We start from the raw sequence: 20,963 nt of genomic DNA, 5'->3' as shown, positions 1-20,963 counted from the left end.
GCAGAATCGCTATAGAGGACATTTCTAAAGCAGTGGATAATGATGAGACAGAAAAAGGTGAAAATCTGCTTTAATCCTCTCTGAGCTGTCTCACTGTTCACACATGTTAATGTTGACAAATTCACACGGGAATAAGCAACAATTAAAAAAAAATGTTTTATATCATTTAAATACGGAAAATCTATTCGTATACAGTTACAGCTCTACACTGCTTACACCCACGTACTGTATACATATCGATGCATGTGACTGTATATGTGTGTACAAGCATGAAGAACGGCGAGAATCCTTTGCTAGTATGCCAGTGACTTGGCTTCATATAGCAGCCAGCTGGCATCTAATTCTTTGGCCATGTCTCATCCTATATAAATGTAGCCTGCCAGCTTTGAACCCCATTAAAAATATGTTATAGCATTGAGTGCCTGTATTGGTGACCTTGGCCTAGTGTACAGTCTATAAACGGATACAATTATACCAGGCCTTTGGGCTCTAACATTGCGTAAAATGTTACATATAAGATATGTCTTGGCAAAATGTTGGAAAAATGAATGAGGAGTATAGTGAACGCACTAACATATACTGACTTATGTGTTTTCCATTTGCAGATTAAGCAGTGTACTTGTGTTTGGGGGAAAGAGAGCAGTGGTTGTATATGACATCCCCGATCAGCCAATTGTGAAACGTAATGTCGCTCATGGTGGAAATGCTGGTAAGGAAAATACTACTTTCTTTCTTAGAGTCTCCCTAAGAGACATACATACCACCAAAGATTGAGATGGGGAGGAAATGGTACCAAGACAATAACACATAGCTTAAATTAACATTTTTTTTCTTTGTGACCAATGACAACCAGCAACTGTTTTTTTTTTTGTTTTGTTTTTTGTTTTTTTTAAGGAAAGTTGTCATTAACGTGTTCCTGAAGCTTCTCAGTAAGGGTTTATATCTTAGTTTGATCGATTTAATACCTCAATCACAATTCTCTGTCATGCTTATCCTCACCTGTTGGAACCATATGGTATAGTTGGCACATGGTATAGTTGTAAGGATGCCAGTAATGAGAAGGGAACAGTGCTAGGTATTAACAACTCTTCACGCTTTTCTATTTCTTTTTGCTATATTCATGAACCAATGTAACCACCAGTTGAAGTGAATAGAAAGTATAACCATGCACCATCGAGAAGATGTGTTGTGCAGTCATATCAATCAGATCAGATAGCAATAAGAAAACATAATGAGTGTCACAAGGCTTGAAAATGTGGAGGGGCTGGAAAAAGAAAATAAGAACAGGGCATTAGGAGTGTGTTCGGATAAGACATCTAGAAGTACAAATAGTCTACTAAATGGTTGTGTGTGTGTGCGTGTCAGGGTTGACTGATAAATGTGTTAGCTGGGTTAAATAGCAATCACAACTGTGGTTGCCTTTATGTCTTTCAGTGAATGTGCCTACATAATAGCTTTATGTCTGTGAGTAGACTCTGCGCTATAAAACTCAAGCATAATGCTTTCATAATAGTAACTCTGATTTACTCATAGAATATTTACTCATGTAGAATATTTTTAGCTCCTCCATTCAATATTCTGACCAGCCATTATGTCTGTATGTGTGTCTGAGAGAGAGAGACTGATAAAGAGAAGATCGTCCAGCAATAGTTTTTTTTTTTCCTTGTATGTGTTGTGTGTACACTTGTGTCTGTAAGGGCAGATGAGTGTGCTTAGCAGCATGTGGAACCTGCCATTCACCCTGTACCTTCACACTTGCCCTCAGATTGCCCTCAATTTAGACTGGCAAGTAAACAAGTCAGAGATGTAAGAAGCAGTGGGTTAAAGCAAAGAGTGTGGTAGCACATCAAGAGGTAGTGACACATGTTAGCCTTTATAAATAACTTTCTGTATATAATAAGCACTGGATGAGCGTGCCAGCTGGGCCGAAGGCTAGCCGCTCTCAGTTCTTCCATCCTGACATTTTGCCTGCATTACTTAAGATCAACCTCAGTGTACTCCCCCCAAACCCCCCACTCCTCCTCCCCCTCCCCCTCCTCCTCCTCCTCCTGTCTCGACTCACATATCAGGCTCTTCATCTGAGCGTCCACATGCACTACATCTGAACTTCTCAATTCCCACTTATCACAAAGATGAAAAGACTCACAGTGAATCCTGCAACGCTGCGCTTCAAATGTGGAACTTCTTATTTAAAGGACTGCATGAAAAGAGCACAATCCTTTTTTTGGTGTCTAATTTAAGAGGACTCTTCTTGGCAGGGTGTTGTTATTAGCATGACAATGTTCCTTAATGAGCCATTAACCTGCCATACAGCTAATATGCTGCATCTATTGCTGTGTCTAGTCAAAGTCTTTCCTAAAACATCCTGTACGCTCGTTCGCTCTGATTCCTTTCGTACTGATAACTAATGTGATGCATTATTAATGTCTATTGATTCATTTTGTAGAGTTTGAGTAAAACGTCTGAAACAGAAATGCTTCCTCTTCAGAGATTGATTATTTATTTATTTGTTTGTTTGTTTGTTTGTTGTTTTAGTTGTTTTTATAACTATAGACTATAGAAATTTAAAATGCAGCTAAAAAAAATCAAGGCAAACAGTCAAATATTTTAGCTGATCGTCTAATGCTAATGTATTACAGTTCTTTGTCGCACTGCTTTTTGTTTCATAAAGTAACACAAAGAGAAGACGGAAATTAGAATAGAATATTTGTGCAGGCACTAAATGAGCGCTCTGGTGGACCTCAGTCCATGAGGTGAGATGTGAGATTCAGGATTTCTTTCATGCTGCTTAGATCTTTTTGTCTCTATTTAACACATTTGAAAAACTAGTTACACCACTCACAGTCAATTATCAGCCAAGGTGTTGGACAGCCATCATTGTAACTGATCTTGTTGGCTAAGGGAAGGCTTCTGATGAGTCGGTGCAAAATTATCTGTGAAAAAAAAACAATTCTGCAGAAGTTAAAAAAAGCCAATGGTTTTAAATAGAAATGGCAGTAATAGAGAATTAGGAAAGTAAAGGCTTGCTTTCGCTCACAGATAAAGTTGAATCCACTCTCTTTTTCCTCCGATCCATCCTCGTCTCAGCCAATCATACGCAGCATCCAGTCTTTTAGCACGTTATAGCTGCCGTGCTTCCAATACCTTTTTGTAGCGAGGTTAATTACTGGCGAGGCTTGAGAAAATTACATTCTGAAAATAAAGTATTATGATTGGCTCTCCATCTGCTATTTTAAGTCGTGCATGCTTTTTCATGTGAGATTGCTAGGAAACCAGATTTGCAGACTTGTCCAATATCCTGTAACCTCATTTACGGTCCTTATTAAGTGCAGTGTTCTGACATGCAAATTATCTTGCCATCCCATCCCCAAACACTGTTACACACAATAAATCTGTTCCCTTCTCAAGTAAATTGAGTACAATGTTCTAACAAGCTTGTTTGTATCAAAAGAGGTTTTCATTCCTTTGCTGTGTCTTTTTTTGTGAGAAGGTAATGTGAGTTGCTGACATTTGAAACTCAGGAAGGGCGCCACTCCTCACTGATCAGAGCTACGCTTCAACATTATGGAGTAGTTTCAATGCATGATTTCCTTGAATTCCTCAGAGGAATTCTAGCCATTGGGCAGGTTTTTGGTGAATAGTCAACTAAGCACCCACATACACCCCCACCCCACTTTATTACCACCACTAACCCCCTACCACTCCACCTTGGGAGCATCCAACTGGCCTTTTGAGCCATGTGTAAATGCGATAAAAAGCAGGCAGTGCCAGCATGTGCTCTTTCACTCGCAGCTTCCACATGATCAACCTGCGTCAAGCGTGCTTTATGTCTGTTGTGCTTACACTTCACTTACTGAATACCTCATACACACACACATACAAACACACACACCTGCATGTGCAACACACACTTAGCACATTTACAGAACATCAAGCTCATATCACAAACCAGAGGTTCATATACATGGCACACAGAAATCTTTCCACAAATATGACCAGTGGGCATCAAGTTAATGCAGCTCACAGCCATGTGTACACTTTTATAGAACCTACACACACAACAGATGACCACTGTGAAGAAGCCTACACACAGAAATGCATCCACATTAACACCAGAATATCCACAATGGTCATCAAATTTCATGATGTAATAGCTTGGAGAAAATAAAACTTATATCTCAACCACTCTGTGACTTTAAATAAGGACACAAACATGTTTTTACCTATAGTCTTTCTACTGTACTGCTGTGACAGACATTTTCTTGAAGGTTAAACTGTTCTGTCATCTATTCACTTCAGCAAACTGAATATAAACTGCAAACTACAGGCTCACCTTTTTTGAGTGAGTAATGCTTCCCATATGGCGCATTGTTGCCCACTGAAACATTAATAATACATGAATGTGCATGAATATTTTTGCCTTTTGTTGTTGTTGTTATATACAAGACATTGAATGTGCTGTATATGAATTTACTGACTGAATTCTTTTTATTTTTTATTAAATTTGTTTTGTTCCAATAGCTTAGACCTTCTACATGTTGAAAAAAAATCTGATTGAGAGATTCTGTGCACTAACATGATAACTTTTGTTACGTAACGTTCATCTACCGCAGTATGCAATTATTACATTTCCTAATTATTCAACTTCGTTGTTCGACATTATTGCTATCATTCGACAAAGAACTGCAAACGCACAAGAGTAGACAGTATAATGCAGTATATACTATCGTATCTCATGCTAGCTATAGTGATACTCTTGAGTTAAAGCCAGCTGGAGTCTGGAGTCTGATGACAAAGGCTTTAGAGTTTTTAACGCGTCAGCTCAGATGTATCACACAGAACATATAGGCATGCCACCTCATATTAGGCGTTAGCAGGCAACTATTTAAAGCTTCTTCAGCTAGAAGCACTACAAAGCAGTGTAAGGCTATTGCTCACTACAGGTCTGACATGTGTGACATTTCTCATTCAGCTGTCCCATGAGGATCTCACACTTCAGACTGAGCTGAGGGAGGACAGGAAAGAAAGTTGGTATAAGAAAGAGCATGAGGTTGAAAGAACCATCTGCCACAGACCACCCCTTACAAAGATGGTTTCAGCTGCTGTGTGTTATTCAGAGCCAACACCTCGAGTGTGACATCCTTCTGGTGTAGACTACCCCCAGTAGCACACACACACATGCACACACACACACACTCCTGTAACCTCGTCATGTGCTAACTCCAACACATAAAGGCAGATCAGAGGCTTCAGTCCACTTGTTGTAATTCACCCAGTGATGTTGAACATTATTCACATGGCCTTAAGTGTGTGTTGGTAAAAGTTAACACACAGGCTTGAGGTTCTGTTAGAGACATGCTGATTTGGAGTTGAAAGCAACTCTTATTATCTCCAGGTCTAAATCACTTTGCACGTAACCCCTAAAGCCATTTACAGCTTCATTACGCTCCCATATGAGGGATATGATTACCAATTAGCGGTATCACGCTTTGGAATCTCCACCGAGTGAAATTTCAGCTACAAGCTGTAATCCAGTATAATTGTTGGCCAAATTGCTCCTCAAGTCCTTGTTGCGTTTTTGACTCTTATGATTTTTGATTTGCATGTACTACCTCTTAGCACAAGTCAAATATTACCTTCTCAATAACACATTTATTAGTCCAGCTCATTGACCCCTCTACTTAACTACCAAAAATTTAACCTGGCTCATTATAGAAACAGGCAGCTCTTCACTTTCTGTGAAAGGCACATGCCCTCGTGAATTCCACAGAATACCATGGACGAGTGCTTTTTCTTTGTAGCGTGTGTCATGTGACTGACCTCTGAATGTTTATAGATTTTAATGCAAGTCTCGAAAAGGAGAAAGCGCGAGACAAGCGTCATACCATCTGAAGAGTACTCCTGACTGGCTATCGCTACTCAACACAAGGATGGTTAATTAGCCAAATCTGCCACAAGGCAACCCTCAAGAACCATCTGTAAAAAAAGAGAGAGAGCAGCAGGGGGATGTGTGTGTGTGTGTGTGTGTGTGTGCGTGTGAGGTGGGTGGAAGGTCAGTGCTCTGCTTAGTAATCAAATGTGGCTTGTTGTGATTGGCATGTGAATGGAGCAGCTCCTCAGTGATAAAGCAGCAATAAGGAAACACAATACAGAGCGAGAGGAAAGAGAGGCCAATGTCAATACATACAAAGGGTACCAGTGCTACAGAGAAAGGGCCGTCAAGGTGAGCAAAGATTCTTTAAAGCAACATATGATTAAAGCTACAAATAATAGTTCACAGGAGGCGCAGTGGCTTTGCCTCAAGCCTCCAGGGTCAGAGCATGTTCTCTCTCTGCCTCAAGGCTTTTCTCTGGTTACTCTGGTTTCCTCCCCCAGTTCAAAGACATGCATTGTAGGCTGACTGGCATCTCTAAACTGTCTGTAGTGTGTGAATGGGTGTGTGAGATTGCACCCTCTGATAGACTGGCATCCTGTCCAGAGTGTACCCTGCCTTGTGCCTTGAGTCTCTCTAGATAAACCTCAGACTCCCCGTGAGCCTGTAGGAGCTGTGGAGAGAATAGATGGATGGATGATGGTTACTCTAGCTGGTTTGGATGTTATTACTAAAACCATGGCATGACTGCACATTTGATTCTTGTCTATGTATATTGTTCATTCATTCATTCATTCATTCATTCATTCATTTGTTTGTTTGTTTGTGTGTAAAGCTACGCGTCCACAAACATTTACTCTCTCAGTCACACTCATCGCATAGCCAATCTGACATGTTATAAGTAGGTAGGACAATGAAGAACCTGAAGGAAACCCAGACATAAGAGGGAACATGAGAAACTCCACACAGACAGTAACCTGAGCTCAGGATTAAACATAAAGTCTCAGAGGCATCGTTGTTTGTATATCTGACTTTCTTCTTTTCTTCCTTTTCTCTTGATGCAATTAATAACTATTGTCATGAAGAAAATGCTCTACTGATAATATTTAATTGATCTAATGCAGTACAATTTTACTTTGTTCAAAAAATATGAAACATTGTGGGTAATAAATGTTTTGTGTATCAATACAGCAGCAGAAGCTTCTGTTGCCTGTTCTGATCTTTGTCATTACTTGAAGCATTCCATTTATATAACATTATTATTAAAATATTAAGGATGTGATAACTTATTGGTTAAGGTGTTGGACTACTGATTGGAAGGTCATGAGTTCAAATCCCAGGTCCAACAAGCTACCACTGCTGGTCCCTTGTTGTATAAATTAAAATAAAATGTATGTATGTATGTCCGGGTACTCCGGTGTCCTCCCCCGGTCCAAAGACATGCATGGTAGGTTGATTGTCCGTAGTGTGTGATTGTGTGAGTGAATGAGAGTGTGTGTGTGTGCCTTGCGATGGGTTGGCACTCCGTCCAGGGTGTATCCTGCCTTGATGCCCGATGACGACTGAGATAGGCACAGGCCCCCCGTGATCCGAGATAGTTCGGATAAGCGGTAGAAGATGAATGAATGAATGAATATATATAAGAACAACTATTTATTCATTGATATATTTATTTATTAACAGTAATTTCACTCGGTTTTCAGTGACACATCAAGACTCATCAGTGTTCACACTAGAAATAGAATGTGGCTACATGCAAATGCATTTAACCCCTTTCACAACTCTACTCTATGCTCTCCTCCTCTATGCTCTTGTGATTGAATTAAATGAAAGACGTGTTTTGTTATTCAGATAATAAAGATATCAGAAATGCATTGTTACATATTCACAAAGGTCCATTGTTTAACAAAAACTAAAATAAATTTAGACCAAATTTCATCATGAGCATATATTGGTAAATCTGATGATTAAAGTTGTTCAACTTATTTGTCAGAAGCTTTACCAGAGCTTAATTTCACAGCTTAGAAATGCAAGCAAATATTGGCGAAATGTTTGGGAGGGATTTGCTACATAATACCAGCCCTCCTCTTTTAATCACAGCACATTGTCCAAATCTTCCTTTAATTCTCAATGTCTATCACTAAAAGCCTTTCTGCTTCGATTTAAGCTGCCTTTTTTCAGCTTAGTGTGCAGTAGGGAGATGGAGAGGAACAAAGACAAATCTGGGACATTTATTCTCTCAAATTATTTCATGGAATGAGAAAGGTTCATTATAATTCTACAGCACTAATGCTTTTGGCTACTTATTACTGCATGCTAATGAGCATTGTTGTTTAACTTCATGCTAATTTGTAGGGCATTTATGTAACAATATTGTACACTGTGTCAATTTAACCCGTTGCTTTCTGGCCTCATAGCTGCTGTCGGCTGAACACGGCGAGCACACATAAGACGTTTGTCTGCGTTTTCTGTTGTCTTTGGAGCTTTTAAGGCCCATGAATTAGCACCCTGAATGCTCACCACCTGTCTGGCTTAGCCACAAGCAGAAGAAAATCCCATTCCTGATCTATACCGACAGTTGGAAATCTTCATTCCTTCAGCTCTGTATGCTTTTATAACACAGCAGGGCCAAACACATGGCAAACAAGGTTCAAGCAGTGTGACCAGGAGGTTGAGGGACTGGATCTTCAGGGATGGGATTAAATAACATTTCCAATACCCTGACCTTGCTGACAGTAGTGTGAAACCTCAGAAAACTGAAGAAAAAATCCCAAAAATCTAAATGAAAACACACACACACACACACACACACACACACACACACACACACTCCTAATTAATTTATAATCTTTATTATTTATTTATCATTATATTTTATTATATATACATATTATGTGTTTTATGGTATATACATAATATATTGTATTGTATTTATTATTTATAACAGTGCTAAATGTATTGATATATAATTATAAATATAACAATTAACAAATACATTTTTATAGAATTCAAACATTGTGAACATTCTAAAGACCTAAAGACATTTCTTTATAGATTCGAAAATATAAAACATTACATTGTTTTGTTAAAGGTAGGCTGACCCCCAGACACTGATTTACAAATTAATGTCTAATTACATTTACTGCATTTGACAGACACCCATTTATTTCATACAACTGAGCAACTGAGGGTTAAGGGCCTTGATCAGGGGCCCAGCAGTGGCAGCTTGGTGGTTGTGGGATTTGAACTCACAACCTTCCGAGCAGTTGTCTAACACTTTAACCACTGAGCTGCAGCTATCCATCATTAAAATGTACTTTATTAAATTTTAATCTGTACATTCTATTTCCTGAACATATTGCTCATTGTATGATAATGGAACGTTTGACACCATAAACATACAAACATATAAGCACAAAAAAAATTTCCAAAGAGACAGAGAGAGATTAAAATAAAAGACCTGTTAGGATCTGTTGCCCTCTGACACAGTACAAACCATTTCTCTGGCCCTTAAGTGTTTAAGCGTCTGATCCATAAACACTGAGTAAAGCTCCTGAGTAAACCAATATAATTTGTTTTCTGCAGCAGTTCCACAAAACACACAAGGATACATTTCCATCACTACCTCAGATCTGCAACTACCCCTGAAGCCTGAAATAGAAATTATTAATTACTATATTTAAGAATGGATTATCAGTTCTAGCACAGGTATATTTACTGAAAACGTGGCCTACGGTGAAAGCTCTAAAAAGCTTTGGGTCGATTATAACATTGTTTCGGACGTAAAGCATGTCATTTTGTTTCTATCAATAGAGAGAGCCCATCCCTACTGGATATTATTAGCATGTGGTTTTGCCAGAGCTTCACTCACAAAGGGACGAATTTGAATCGGACAGGATGAGGCTTTTATGAGGAAATGGGGAGAGCATCAGAAGGGGGAAAAATGCGGGTGTCGTGACAAGAATCCTGAGCCAGGAGCCAAACAGGTGTCTGTAAAGAGCATGTCTGATACACATATGCTACAGTGAAGTGCAGCTCCGAATGTGTACAGAGATGACGTTATCCCAGAACAGCCCTCACACATTGTGCATTGGATATGTACAGACATCATTTTATAAACTAAGACACAAAAAAGAGGAGCGGTACAAAGCATTTTGGGAAATTACTGCCTGGTGTTTGAGCTAGAGATGAAACTTTTGATATATAGTTTCTATAGGGAACCTTCACTGAAAAGTGTTTCTTAGTCCACAAAGCCCTAAATCTTTTAATTGCTTTTATATACTCTAGGGATTACTGTATATTTTACTGTTTACATGCAGAGCCTCCTAATCCCAAACACACCTCAAACGCACAAAAAAAAACAACAGCATTACTATAAAAAGTGCAGACGCAACCAGGCCAGCTCCATCAGGGAGCAAGGAGAGCACCAGCCAGAGGCTAAATCTGCAAAGGCAAAAGAGCAAAAAAAAAAAAAAAACTCCCTAATCCCTGGATTGCTGAAACTTCGGAAATGCTGGAAATAGATTAGAAGGCAAGTGGTCGGCTTTAATAAGGCTGCCTGTATTTTTCCAAAAAGTCATGAAGCAGCACTTCTTGCACTCCCAAGTCTTGGCAATTATCATTTCTCATTTGCAGAATGATTCAATAAACAGTGATCGGGTGTGTGGTGAGTGTGCGCTGACAGAAACGCTACTAAGGAGAGGGCTGTGTTTAAAAGAGCAAACGCTCTCATCAGTGCTCAACAGCAGCCCCGGCTTTGGCTGGCTAATCAAATGAAGGCTTGTAGTATGGACAGTCAAACTGTCACTTTTACGACGCATCGGGTGCAAAGCAGTAATGCGTCGTTTAAATCTGGCCGATTAGAGCTGAAAATGCCAAAACAGAAATGTTCATCAGCTCTGAAGACAGAGTTAGTGCAGCGTCTGTCTTGTTACACTGCTTCAGCACCGTTTATGTAACGTTGGCTAATATCTTGTTATTTGTCATTTTGCTGTGTTCTGTGTTCAGGACTGTTTTCTGAGGTGATCCAACAGATTCTGTGGTTCTGCTTTGGTGGGTGTGTCGATGAAATAAAAGGCTTTAGAGATTCATTAGAACAAAGCTTACTGACAGTTTTGTACAAGTTTAACACAAAGTGGCACTTCTTGTTGATGAACAGATCATCCAGGGGGATTTAAATCATCATCTAAATTGAAAGGGATAATGGTTTCTCTGCCTCTTGATAACACCTTCGACGATACTGCTAATGCTTATCGCGCTGATCCATGGATTTGTGTCACCTCATCCTTTTGCAATTTAATTATGCTAATCTATTGACAAGAAGATGACTCTAGTGGACAAGTGCTATAAGTAACGTGTGCAAATATTTATCGTTTATCATCTCTAGGATTACTGGCTACATTGCACAAAGATAAGACGATATTGTGGGTAGTTTGACAGGCTGAGACCTGATTCCAATAAGCAGTATTCAGTATGTCAACTTGTACAAGGTCTGCTTTTATTTAGCTTGATGCCACTTTCTGCGTCCTTCAAAATAATACAAAATAAATAATTAACTGAAATAAATGTCACCTACAAAGTGTTGGATTTTGCCCCTCATAAAATTGTCCTCATCTGTTTGTCTGCTCTCTCCATCCCCAGAAGTGAGTCTAATATGCTTTGAAAGGTATCCATGCTTTCACACCCTCTCAAGTCCAAAAAAGCTGTGGGTCCAGCTGTCCTTATCACATCCTCTAGTTCCTCAGGCCTGCTGTGGACGGCCAGCTGGAGGCTTGCCCGAAACACTCAGAGCCTCTCAGAGATCGGGGGGTTTAAAGGTGCCACATAGCAAAACAGAGGAAAATCTGAGGAGTTATTACAGGCCTGATTTGTATCTCTGGTGTCTTGTTTTAACACAGACACAACATGACAGAGGTGCAGAATGTACCCAATGTACACAAACACACTGAATCTGCTCAGAGGGTGGCAGAGAATCCTCATGTTAAACTGCTAAATGACATGAAGCCTATAAACTATTATACCATACACAAGTCCTTAAAACGTACTCATGTATATACAGTACAGTCTCACATTACTCACATTGCTCATTCTTTCCATAGAAAAATACTGCAGTTGATTCGGTGCCAGTATGATGTAGTTTTCCAATGTTGTGTGTGTTAGTGTGATTTTTCCACTGACTGGGGTAATTTTTCATTGTCTGCTTTAGAACAGTGTTTCCACATAGTTAGGTAAAAATATGCAGGTGCATCACTATTTACAAGGAAGAAGCCAAACTAGACCGAATCAGAGAGCCGGGGGTCAGGATTAGGCCGTCAGTGCTGGGGAAAATTGGGCTGAAGTGTGTGCTGAAGTGCACTTTTTTTTATTACCGTATACTTACCTATATCAGCCCCTCTCTGATTAGTTTATAGTGAACTCTCAGTCCCTCAGTTCACCCACCACCTACAGAGAGGGACTCTAGCTGTGACTGAAGAAAGGAAAAAATGTGTATCAGTGTGAAGAAAAAGTCAAAAGATTTTTAGAATTATTTACGACTGCAAAAATTAAGATTTCATTCATTCATTCATTCATTCATTCATTCATTTATCTTCAGTAATGAATCCGCTTTATCCTTTAGAGTGAAGGTGAATCCAGAGTCTATCATGAATACCAGCTGGGGCACAACTTATTCCTAAGGGCAATTTAGCATAGCCAATTCCTCATTTTACAATATACAGCTTTAAGAACTATGAAAGCTGAGCCTAGGTTTGGTCTGTAGAATCACTGCAGTGAATTCTTAATGATGAGCTTTAATAGTTCTAGCCATTTCCAAAGAATGCCTTGTACTTATAAAGTGACACTGTTCCAGACCGTCATGCATGATTGTAACAGCTCTTAATTTAGAAAAGTACTTCACACTTATCTTAATCGGCCACCGGCCAATGTCAGCTGTTTACCAAAGGCTCATATTACCATTCAAACTCAAATACACGTTCTTGATATGTTCTTCTGAATATCTTTATATATTTGAAAAACTACTGTAAGCTCAGTGTGAGTCTTAGCGGCACTGCAATCAGACACCCTGCTTTCCATTTCAGTCCATTACCCTTCTACTCTTTGCTGTGTCACATGAAGCCCCTCAATAGGTGATAGGGCGTCATTCTGGGACACTTGCTGAGAGATGAAAGCCAGTCACATGGCTGAACGAAACATAGCTGGGCATTAGTCTGCATACTCTGTACCACGACTGATTCCATTGCGCGAGCATTAGTGAGGTAACACTCTGGGTCAGATATCCACATGCTGCTCAGGACTCATGGGAGAGGAAAAAATGAGAAGAGAGTCACAATGAAGCTCATTTATGTCACATGCTTTTTTGAAATCTGTGGCCTTGTTTTATTTTAGACTCCACGATGTAATGCCCAATCATTTCCTAACATTTTGCTGATATGGTGATAGTGCCATCAACTTGATGGGAAAGGCTATGCTAAAGCTTACTCCGTTCTGTGGGTTTTCTAACAAAATGACAGTGTGTGTGTGATCCTTTTCCAACTGTGATGTTATTTCAAATAAGTGGTTTAATTCTGAGAATCAAGGGACAGACTTCAGTGGCAATGCACAGCCAATCTTTTTATATTTGATGTCTCTCTCTCTGTCTCTCAGCACTGCAGAGAGTTGGATCCAGAATCCTAACCAGATCTGCTCAAGCCTTTAAGTGGCTTTTTACGATATCAGAATTGATAGCACTAAAGCCTTAATAGCTATTTCTCTGTAATCTTTCCTATAAAGGGCTAAACTGCGGACTATTGATTGTTTGGGGGGAAAAAGGTGGGAAAAAGAAGGAGAGGGAGTTCTTGATCAGAATTAGACATCTAGAAGTGACAAAGCTCTTTATAAGCTGAGGAGATAAGCTACGATTGAGCACCAAGATGTGATCAATCTAAGACCATTTTGGGACACCCAAACTGAAAAACTAACTAACTGCACTTCCGAAATCAACAAAATCAGAAACACATGAGAGATGCTGCGCATTTGAGCCAAATCTCCAAAGTGAAGTTTGTACACAAGTAGTATAGAGAAGAACATCCATGCTATGTTTAGTTGTAACCCTAACAAATACTGAATGTATAATACAAGCATACATACATAAGAATATGTAGGTGGCCATGAACTAGGTCAGGAGCTAATCAGACATTCGAACCAGGAAATATTTTAAGTTATAATTCATACACATCAGAAAAACCTTACTTAAGCACTCTGATGCAATTTCCTCAGATCCTGCTGTGTGTTTAATTGGATAACAAGACACTGAGCCATTACTGTGTCCTGTGTTGTCTAAAGTGTTGCCATTATGCTCTGAAAGTCAATAGCATGTCTGGGTCAGGAACGTTTTTTTTTGTTAACTTTAGCAATTTTAGCAAAATGTTGCCTAAACTGCTGTCTCATTGTAGATCTTATAATGACTGGTTAGCCTGTGGACTAGACATTAGTCATTAATATAACTATATTTATTTGTTTATTTATTTATGCTACACATACACACCGGAAAGCGGTAAACTTGAGAAGCTAACAAGGAAAACACTTTAAATATAACAAACAAACCAGAAGTTGCCCACGCTAATATTAAATAATGCTATTCACTCACTGTGCGATATTCATCTTTATATGGAGAATAAGCATTATATAAGATAATTCTATTAGAACTAAGAATTTGGATATGAAGTTGTTTGACTGCTGTTGATTTTCCTTTTTCTTTCTTTCTTTCTTTCTTTCTTTTTTTTTATTTCCAGTGATTATGGATTCTTTTTCATGTGAATGTGAAGCCTGTTTGACCTCAACAAGCCAAACAGAATTAGTAATTAGTAATCCATAGAATGAAGAACTCAAGCTTTTCATTCTAATCATCATGGATTACAAACAGAATGGACACCGGTACAAATGTGTCTGCAGAAGCGTAAAGAAATATATGATGGTCCAATTTGGACTCCCACTGAATAGTCAGTTTAATAGCGCACATGTAGTTCAGGATAAACCGGTCTCAAAGAGCAGATGGAAGCTTTCCACCTGGATTGCTGGCATAATAATGTGAAGCCCAATACAACTGAGCAAGAAAAAAAAAAAAAAAAAAACAGGAGGAAAGCGTGGTTCAGTGTAAAGCTGAAATTAATGTCGGAAAGCATATTCTGCATAAAAAGCCACTTTTAAACATATGGAAAGAGTAGTGATATGAATCTGCTTTTACAAGATGAGTAGTGTAAATTGCAATATGGATCATCTCATGAAAGGTCTCTGTCGTAAAAAGCTGTATATCAAAGAAAGACATGAGAGAGGGGAAGATCAATAATGTTTATTGGAGCAGCTGTTTGCCTGTTTGGATCTCATCACAGTATTGTGTATATCTGAATGTAAGGTGATTCATGAGAAGTTCCCTCCCCCTATTATCCTCCTTCCCCTGACAACTCCCTCCTCACTCAATCTCTTTTTCCAACTCATCTTCTCATGCCCAATGCCTATTTTCCATGATGGGAGGGGTCTTTATGTATTCAAATAAGTGCTCAGGGTATTTGCAAGATCATGCAGCTGCACACAGTGATGTGAGTGGCACGAGTCAATCACTGGAGAACGTAATGGGACTTCATGCAAATAACCACATTACCAAGCACAAAACAATGAGAATCCCATTGGATTACAAGGACGTTTAGGCAAATGTAGCTGATGACTTGACATTTACAATAGTGAATATGTTTAGTCTCCAGATAAAGTGTAAGTAAATGTCAATACCAGATTATATTTTTTTTAGATTGTTGCTATGCTACAAGAGTTGTATATCTTGACTATTACATAAAAATTAAATGATGTGAAGTAACCCAGTGTAGTTTTATACCATCCCTTATTTCAGATATCCTGAGTAATTATTAATGTTTAACAAAGCAGGTTGTATTGCTTTCATTTCATACTAAATCAGAATTAACAATCATACATTTTCCCATCCTTGGGCAGAAAACTATTTGTAGTATTGTATTTTACATTAATGTTACTAATGGCATGCCGATACCCGAATCAGTGATTGAAATTAGCAAAGAAATACAGAGACGAGCCACAAAAGCTCTGAAACCAAAAATAACGGGCAAAGTTTGGATAAAATAAAGATCTGCTCATGATCCAAAATAAACAGGGGGCACGGTGGTTAGCACGTTCGCCTCACACCTCCAGGAATGGGGGTTTGATTCCCGCCTCCGCCTTGTGTGTGTGGAGTTTGCATGTTCTCCCCGTGCCTCGGGGGTTTCCTCCGGGTACTCCGGTTTCCTCCCCCAGTCCAAAGACATGCATGGTAGGTTGATTGGCATCTCTGGAAAAATTGTCTGTAGTGCGTGAGTGTGTGAGTGAATGAGAGTGTGTGTGTGTGTGTGTGCCCTGTGATGGGTTGGCACTCCGCCCAGGGTGTATCCTGCCTTGATGCCCAATGACGCCTGAGATAGGCACAGGCTCCCCGTGACCCGAGGTAGTTTGGATAAGCAGTAGAAAATGAATGAATGAATGAATGTGTGAAACGTGGTGGAGGAAGTATCATGGCTTGGGCTTGCATGGCTGCTTCTAGAACAGACTCACTATTCTTGATGATGTAACTCAGAAATTTTCTGTTTGACAATTTACAGAGAAATGTGTCCAAATTGTCTGTGAGGAATTCCATCATGCAGCAAGACAACGACCCATCAGGGGAGAAAAGTGGAAGGCTTTAGACTGGACAAGTCAGTCACCAGACCTTAACCCAATCAAGCACATTTCAAACTCCTGGAGAGGAAACTGAAGGAAAAAAATCCCCCAAAAACAGACAGCAACAGAAGAAAGCTGCAGCATAATTCAGGAAAAGCGTCACAAAAGAAGAACGCAACAGTTTTGTTGATGCAGTTTTTGCAAGCAAGGGACATGCGAACAAACATGAAGTGTTGTTTACTTTCAGATGATCTGTTTCAATATTTATACTCACTAAAAATTGGGTTCCAATTGATTGATTAGATAAAAAAAAAATCAGTAAATGGGAGCTGAAATTCTAATCTATCAGATCATGTTCATCTTTTCATCTCAAACTAAGACGTCTTACAGAAACACAAATATAGCAAAAAACAAAAGAACTGACCTGGCTCTTCAGAGGTATTTTACTTTCAGCACACACTCTTATACATAGCGTCTTACATTTATACAGATGAGCCATGGAAGGTTTAGGACCTTGCTCAAGAGCCCAGTAGGGGCAGTTTGGTGCCTCTGGGATTCAAACTCATGACCTTCTGCCCAGTAGAGCAGCACCTTAACCGCTGAGCTACCAGTTACCCGTAATGCTTTGAAACGTGTTGCTTAAGCATGTGAAAATAGTGGCTGAATATAAACTATAAAGCTCATTTGCATTACTTGTATGAAATGATTAGTTGACTGTACACAGCAACCCTCACCTTATATAAGACGGCTTCATTTATATTTTCAGCTGGAGAGGTGATCACACCCTCATATACAGTGCCAAAAGCTGGGCTAGAGATATAATCAGAATGACATTGGTGAAACTACATGATCAGGGTGCTACAGTGAACAAACTACAGAGGTGGTATAAAATATGGTAACTTAAACAAAGTGTGCTGGAAGAGAAGGGTCACTTATTACACTTTACTCTACATTACACATTAGAGATATATACACAGTTCATCATCAGATAAACTGTAAATAGTTGTAAATATTCAGTAACAGACTAATTTTAGTTCTTTTTGTTGCTCCTAATAATCAGTTCACCAGATGTAGCATTACATTTCAACAGCATGTTGGATTTTCCTGTGCTTCAGATGAGGTTAAATAAGTAATGAAACATCTTAATTGGCAATATTTACTTTCTGGATCTTAATGATCTGTTTTTGATCATTATGTGATCGTGCCATTAGAAATTCAGATTGGCTAAGAAACTTGGAGGTTTATTAGAAATAAATTGTAAATACATATGGAAGAGATTGATGGTCAATTCAGTTTGCAGTTAATACATTTTGTAGTTGAATTTTAAATGCAAAATGATATAATACAGCTTCCCTTCTATATTACAATGTCTAATATATCTCAAATCATCATAGATCGTCTGCTTCACCTTTCCTCTAGCTACACGGGCGTTGTTACATAAATTCCTGTCCTACATAAATTTTTCCAAAAGAACTCTACAGGGGTGCAGAGGGCGCGTGTCACTCTGTAATGTGTTGTAGGTGCATTGAAGGCTACGGGCAGAATTATTGGCCAGGGCCACAGTGCTGGTGAGTCAGAGTGCACAGCCGGAGACTATAGACTCCCCATCAAGGGAACATAAGCTCCACGGTGGAGCTTGAGCAAAAATGTTCCCCCTCCGCATACGTATGCGGGTTGCCAGATTAGCACTGCAAAACCGTCACATCCTTAATCTGCTTGCCATGGTGATAGTGGACAACCCTGTGATTTAGTTTTAAAATAGCCAGGAGTTTCACAGGACATTATGACCATCCTCAGAAACAATGTGTCATGTGATTAGGGACGTTTAGTTGTGATGGTAAGTGTATCTGATTTTATATAACAGAGAAAGAGAAGTGAAAATGGCAACATTTAGTAAAGTTTGCATGTGGTTCAGTTTTACTTTAAGACTTACTCTTCCTGTCTTCTGTGTCTATGTGTCGATAATTGAGAATGTGTGAATTTAGTTGAAACACTCTTCCATCTCTTCCACTCTCTGTTCTGTGTGTTGTGATGGTTCCTCGCTGGCACACACTTATCTGCAGGTAGATGTTTGAAAAGACTGCTTTCATTTTGCACAGAAAAGCAAGAGACACAGCGTTCCACACGTCATGTGATTGCTTGCTATCTTCATCCCTACTTTCAGACAACAAAGTAAATTCTTTGCAAACTGACAGATATTCAATTTGTCATTCCGCTCAGGTCAAAACCACTTATTTTTTTCATGCTTGCTGAATCAAGAACACTGCTGAAAGTATTTTTTAAACATTAAACTTACCAGAGTATGTGTGTATGTGTGTGTTTAGAGCAATATCTGTAAAGAAAATGGAAAAATCATAATTATACTGCAGAGATTCATTTCCACATATATTTTTAAAGTGAAACAGAAGAAAATTATACTGTATGTTATGTATGTCTACTTGACATACAGTATATCGTTTATGCTGATACACTATTAGATGTTTAGATGGTTAAAATAGAAATAAAAGTTCACCTGCTGCCTTAAAAAGCTTTTCTTCAGCTCACAAATAGTCGAGACAGTGGATTAATTTAGGGTTCATTTGTGAAAACTTACAAACTTGAATCCATTATACAAAACTCACTATGAGAATCAGAGACAATTAGAAGAAATGTTTCCATAACCTAATTGAGCTATCACATTTTACATTGTAATAGCTGAGAACATTTTGGTTAAACGTATACAAATGGTTTTAATTTTAATAATCTTTAGATAGAAAGTGACAGTGAAGAAAAGTGAACTGGGAAAAATGTATAATTAGAGCCTTATGACAAACTGCACTAAACAAGCGCCCACACATAAAATCCCATACTAAATCCCATGTTACTAAAGGTCTTTATTTAATTGCAATTCATAGATAAACTGCAACAAAATAATATAAAATAAAAATCCAACAAAATTTGTTCAGAAGCCTTCGACTGGCAGTGTATTTCTCGATGATCAGTGTTCAGTGCAGACATTAGCAGGATAAACTGTGCTGTAATTATAAAATTGACGTTACAACGAATGCATTATCACTGGTATGTTCTGACAGAAATATCTAACTATTAAAACGAGCACAAACAAGAAAAATGAGCCTACGTCAAATGCAATCATACATTTATTTTAAAATACTCTCTGCAGACACAAACATCATTTTCTGGCATAATGCCGTGATGTTGCTAATTCAGGTTAGCAAAGTAAATTAGCAACATCACGACATTATCCCAGAAAATGATTATTTGTGTGTGCAGAGAGTATTTTCAAATAAAATTCATGATTCATTTGCAGTGAAATCAAACAGCATGGAGCAGGTCAAACTGATGTTACTGAACGGTGAATGGAAGAGGAGGGTAACATTTCTCTCTAAAAGAAAGGGAGTGCTGTTCTTCAACACTGTGCTGTCAACAGCAGCTTTGGTGTAGTAGAATCAGATAAAGAAGTCCAGTGTGGAGCTGTACAAGGACACAGCCTAATCACATGACTCTAACTAAAAGCGCAGTCTTTGCCCTTTAGCTGAACTTCGACTCACTTGAAGTAGTAATGCCTTCGCACTGGGCAGCCTGAGCCAACAAGAGAGAGGGCCTTTGAAATGAACTTCTACAGTGGAGACGGCAGAAGGACAGAAGCAGGGACGACAAGCACAGCTTCACATGTAGCTGTTTGGTAGTATGCAAGTACCAACATGTTCCTTTCTTCTTCTTCTTCTTCTTCTTTTTTTTTTTTTTTTTTTTTTTACAGGACCTAACATTTCAATATATAACAGTTCCTGTGAAATGAGAATGTGGATTGTTTCTGTCGGTCCATTTCTATCTACAAGCATCTGATATAAATATTATGGACTATTGAATAAATGCAACAAGCTACATGAGTTGGTTATGTCATGTCATAGCCTTAGTCAGATGAAAAAACATTACTTTTATGGTAATTAAAACATATGTTTTTGTCTGAGAAAATTCTCTTCAACTGAGTTTGTCATGCCTGTTATAGACACTCATCATTACTGATAATCTATAATAGTCACTATAAAAAATAGTCACTATTCATGTCATTGCTCTGAGATCCTCAGTAGACCTTAGTAGACTGACATACAGCATGGCTATTATTACCACTTTAGCATTTCTTTTCCCATTCCCAGAATTCCCTCACACAATCACATGCACACTCACACCTGACAGCGAACAGAGTGAGACAGAGACACTGCACTATAAATATAAGGCCATGCATGTTTAGAACACTGACTGACACATCCAAGAAACAATAAACGGGGACGTAATGAACTACGCAGTCTCCGTTGTGTATAAACACCTACACACAACCCGACACCTCTGAAGATCTAAAGATATGTCATTTATCAGAATGAACTGATAATATGTTCTAAGC

The 20,963-nt window shown here is 38.8% G+C and overlaps 1 long non-coding RNA gene across 1 annotated transcript in view; it reads left to right on the top strand.

Moving 5' to 3' along the window:
- Positions 1–16,825, top strand: part of LOC132848572 (uncharacterized) — a 34,058-nt gene extending 17,233 nt beyond the window's left edge. Inside the window, exons 2-3 of the long non-coding RNA XR_009648749.1 lie at positions 606–709; positions 16,507–16,825. This is a non-coding gene — a long non-coding RNA (uncharacterized LOC132848572). The remainder of the gene's footprint in view (positions 1–605; positions 710–16,506) is intronic.
- The last annotated feature ends 4,138 nt before the right edge of the window (positions 16,826–20,963 follow it).

This window comes from Tachysurus vachellii, chromosome 7, assembly GCF_030014155.1.
Source record: "Tachysurus vachellii isolate PV-2020 chromosome 7, HZAU_Pvac_v1, whole genome shotgun sequence".
NCBI classification, from domain to species: domain Eukaryota; kingdom Metazoa; phylum Chordata; class Actinopteri; order Siluriformes; family Bagridae; genus Tachysurus; species Tachysurus vachellii.
Note: the sequence above shows the minus strand (reverse complement) of the source record. Positions and strands in the feature narration are given on the sequence as shown.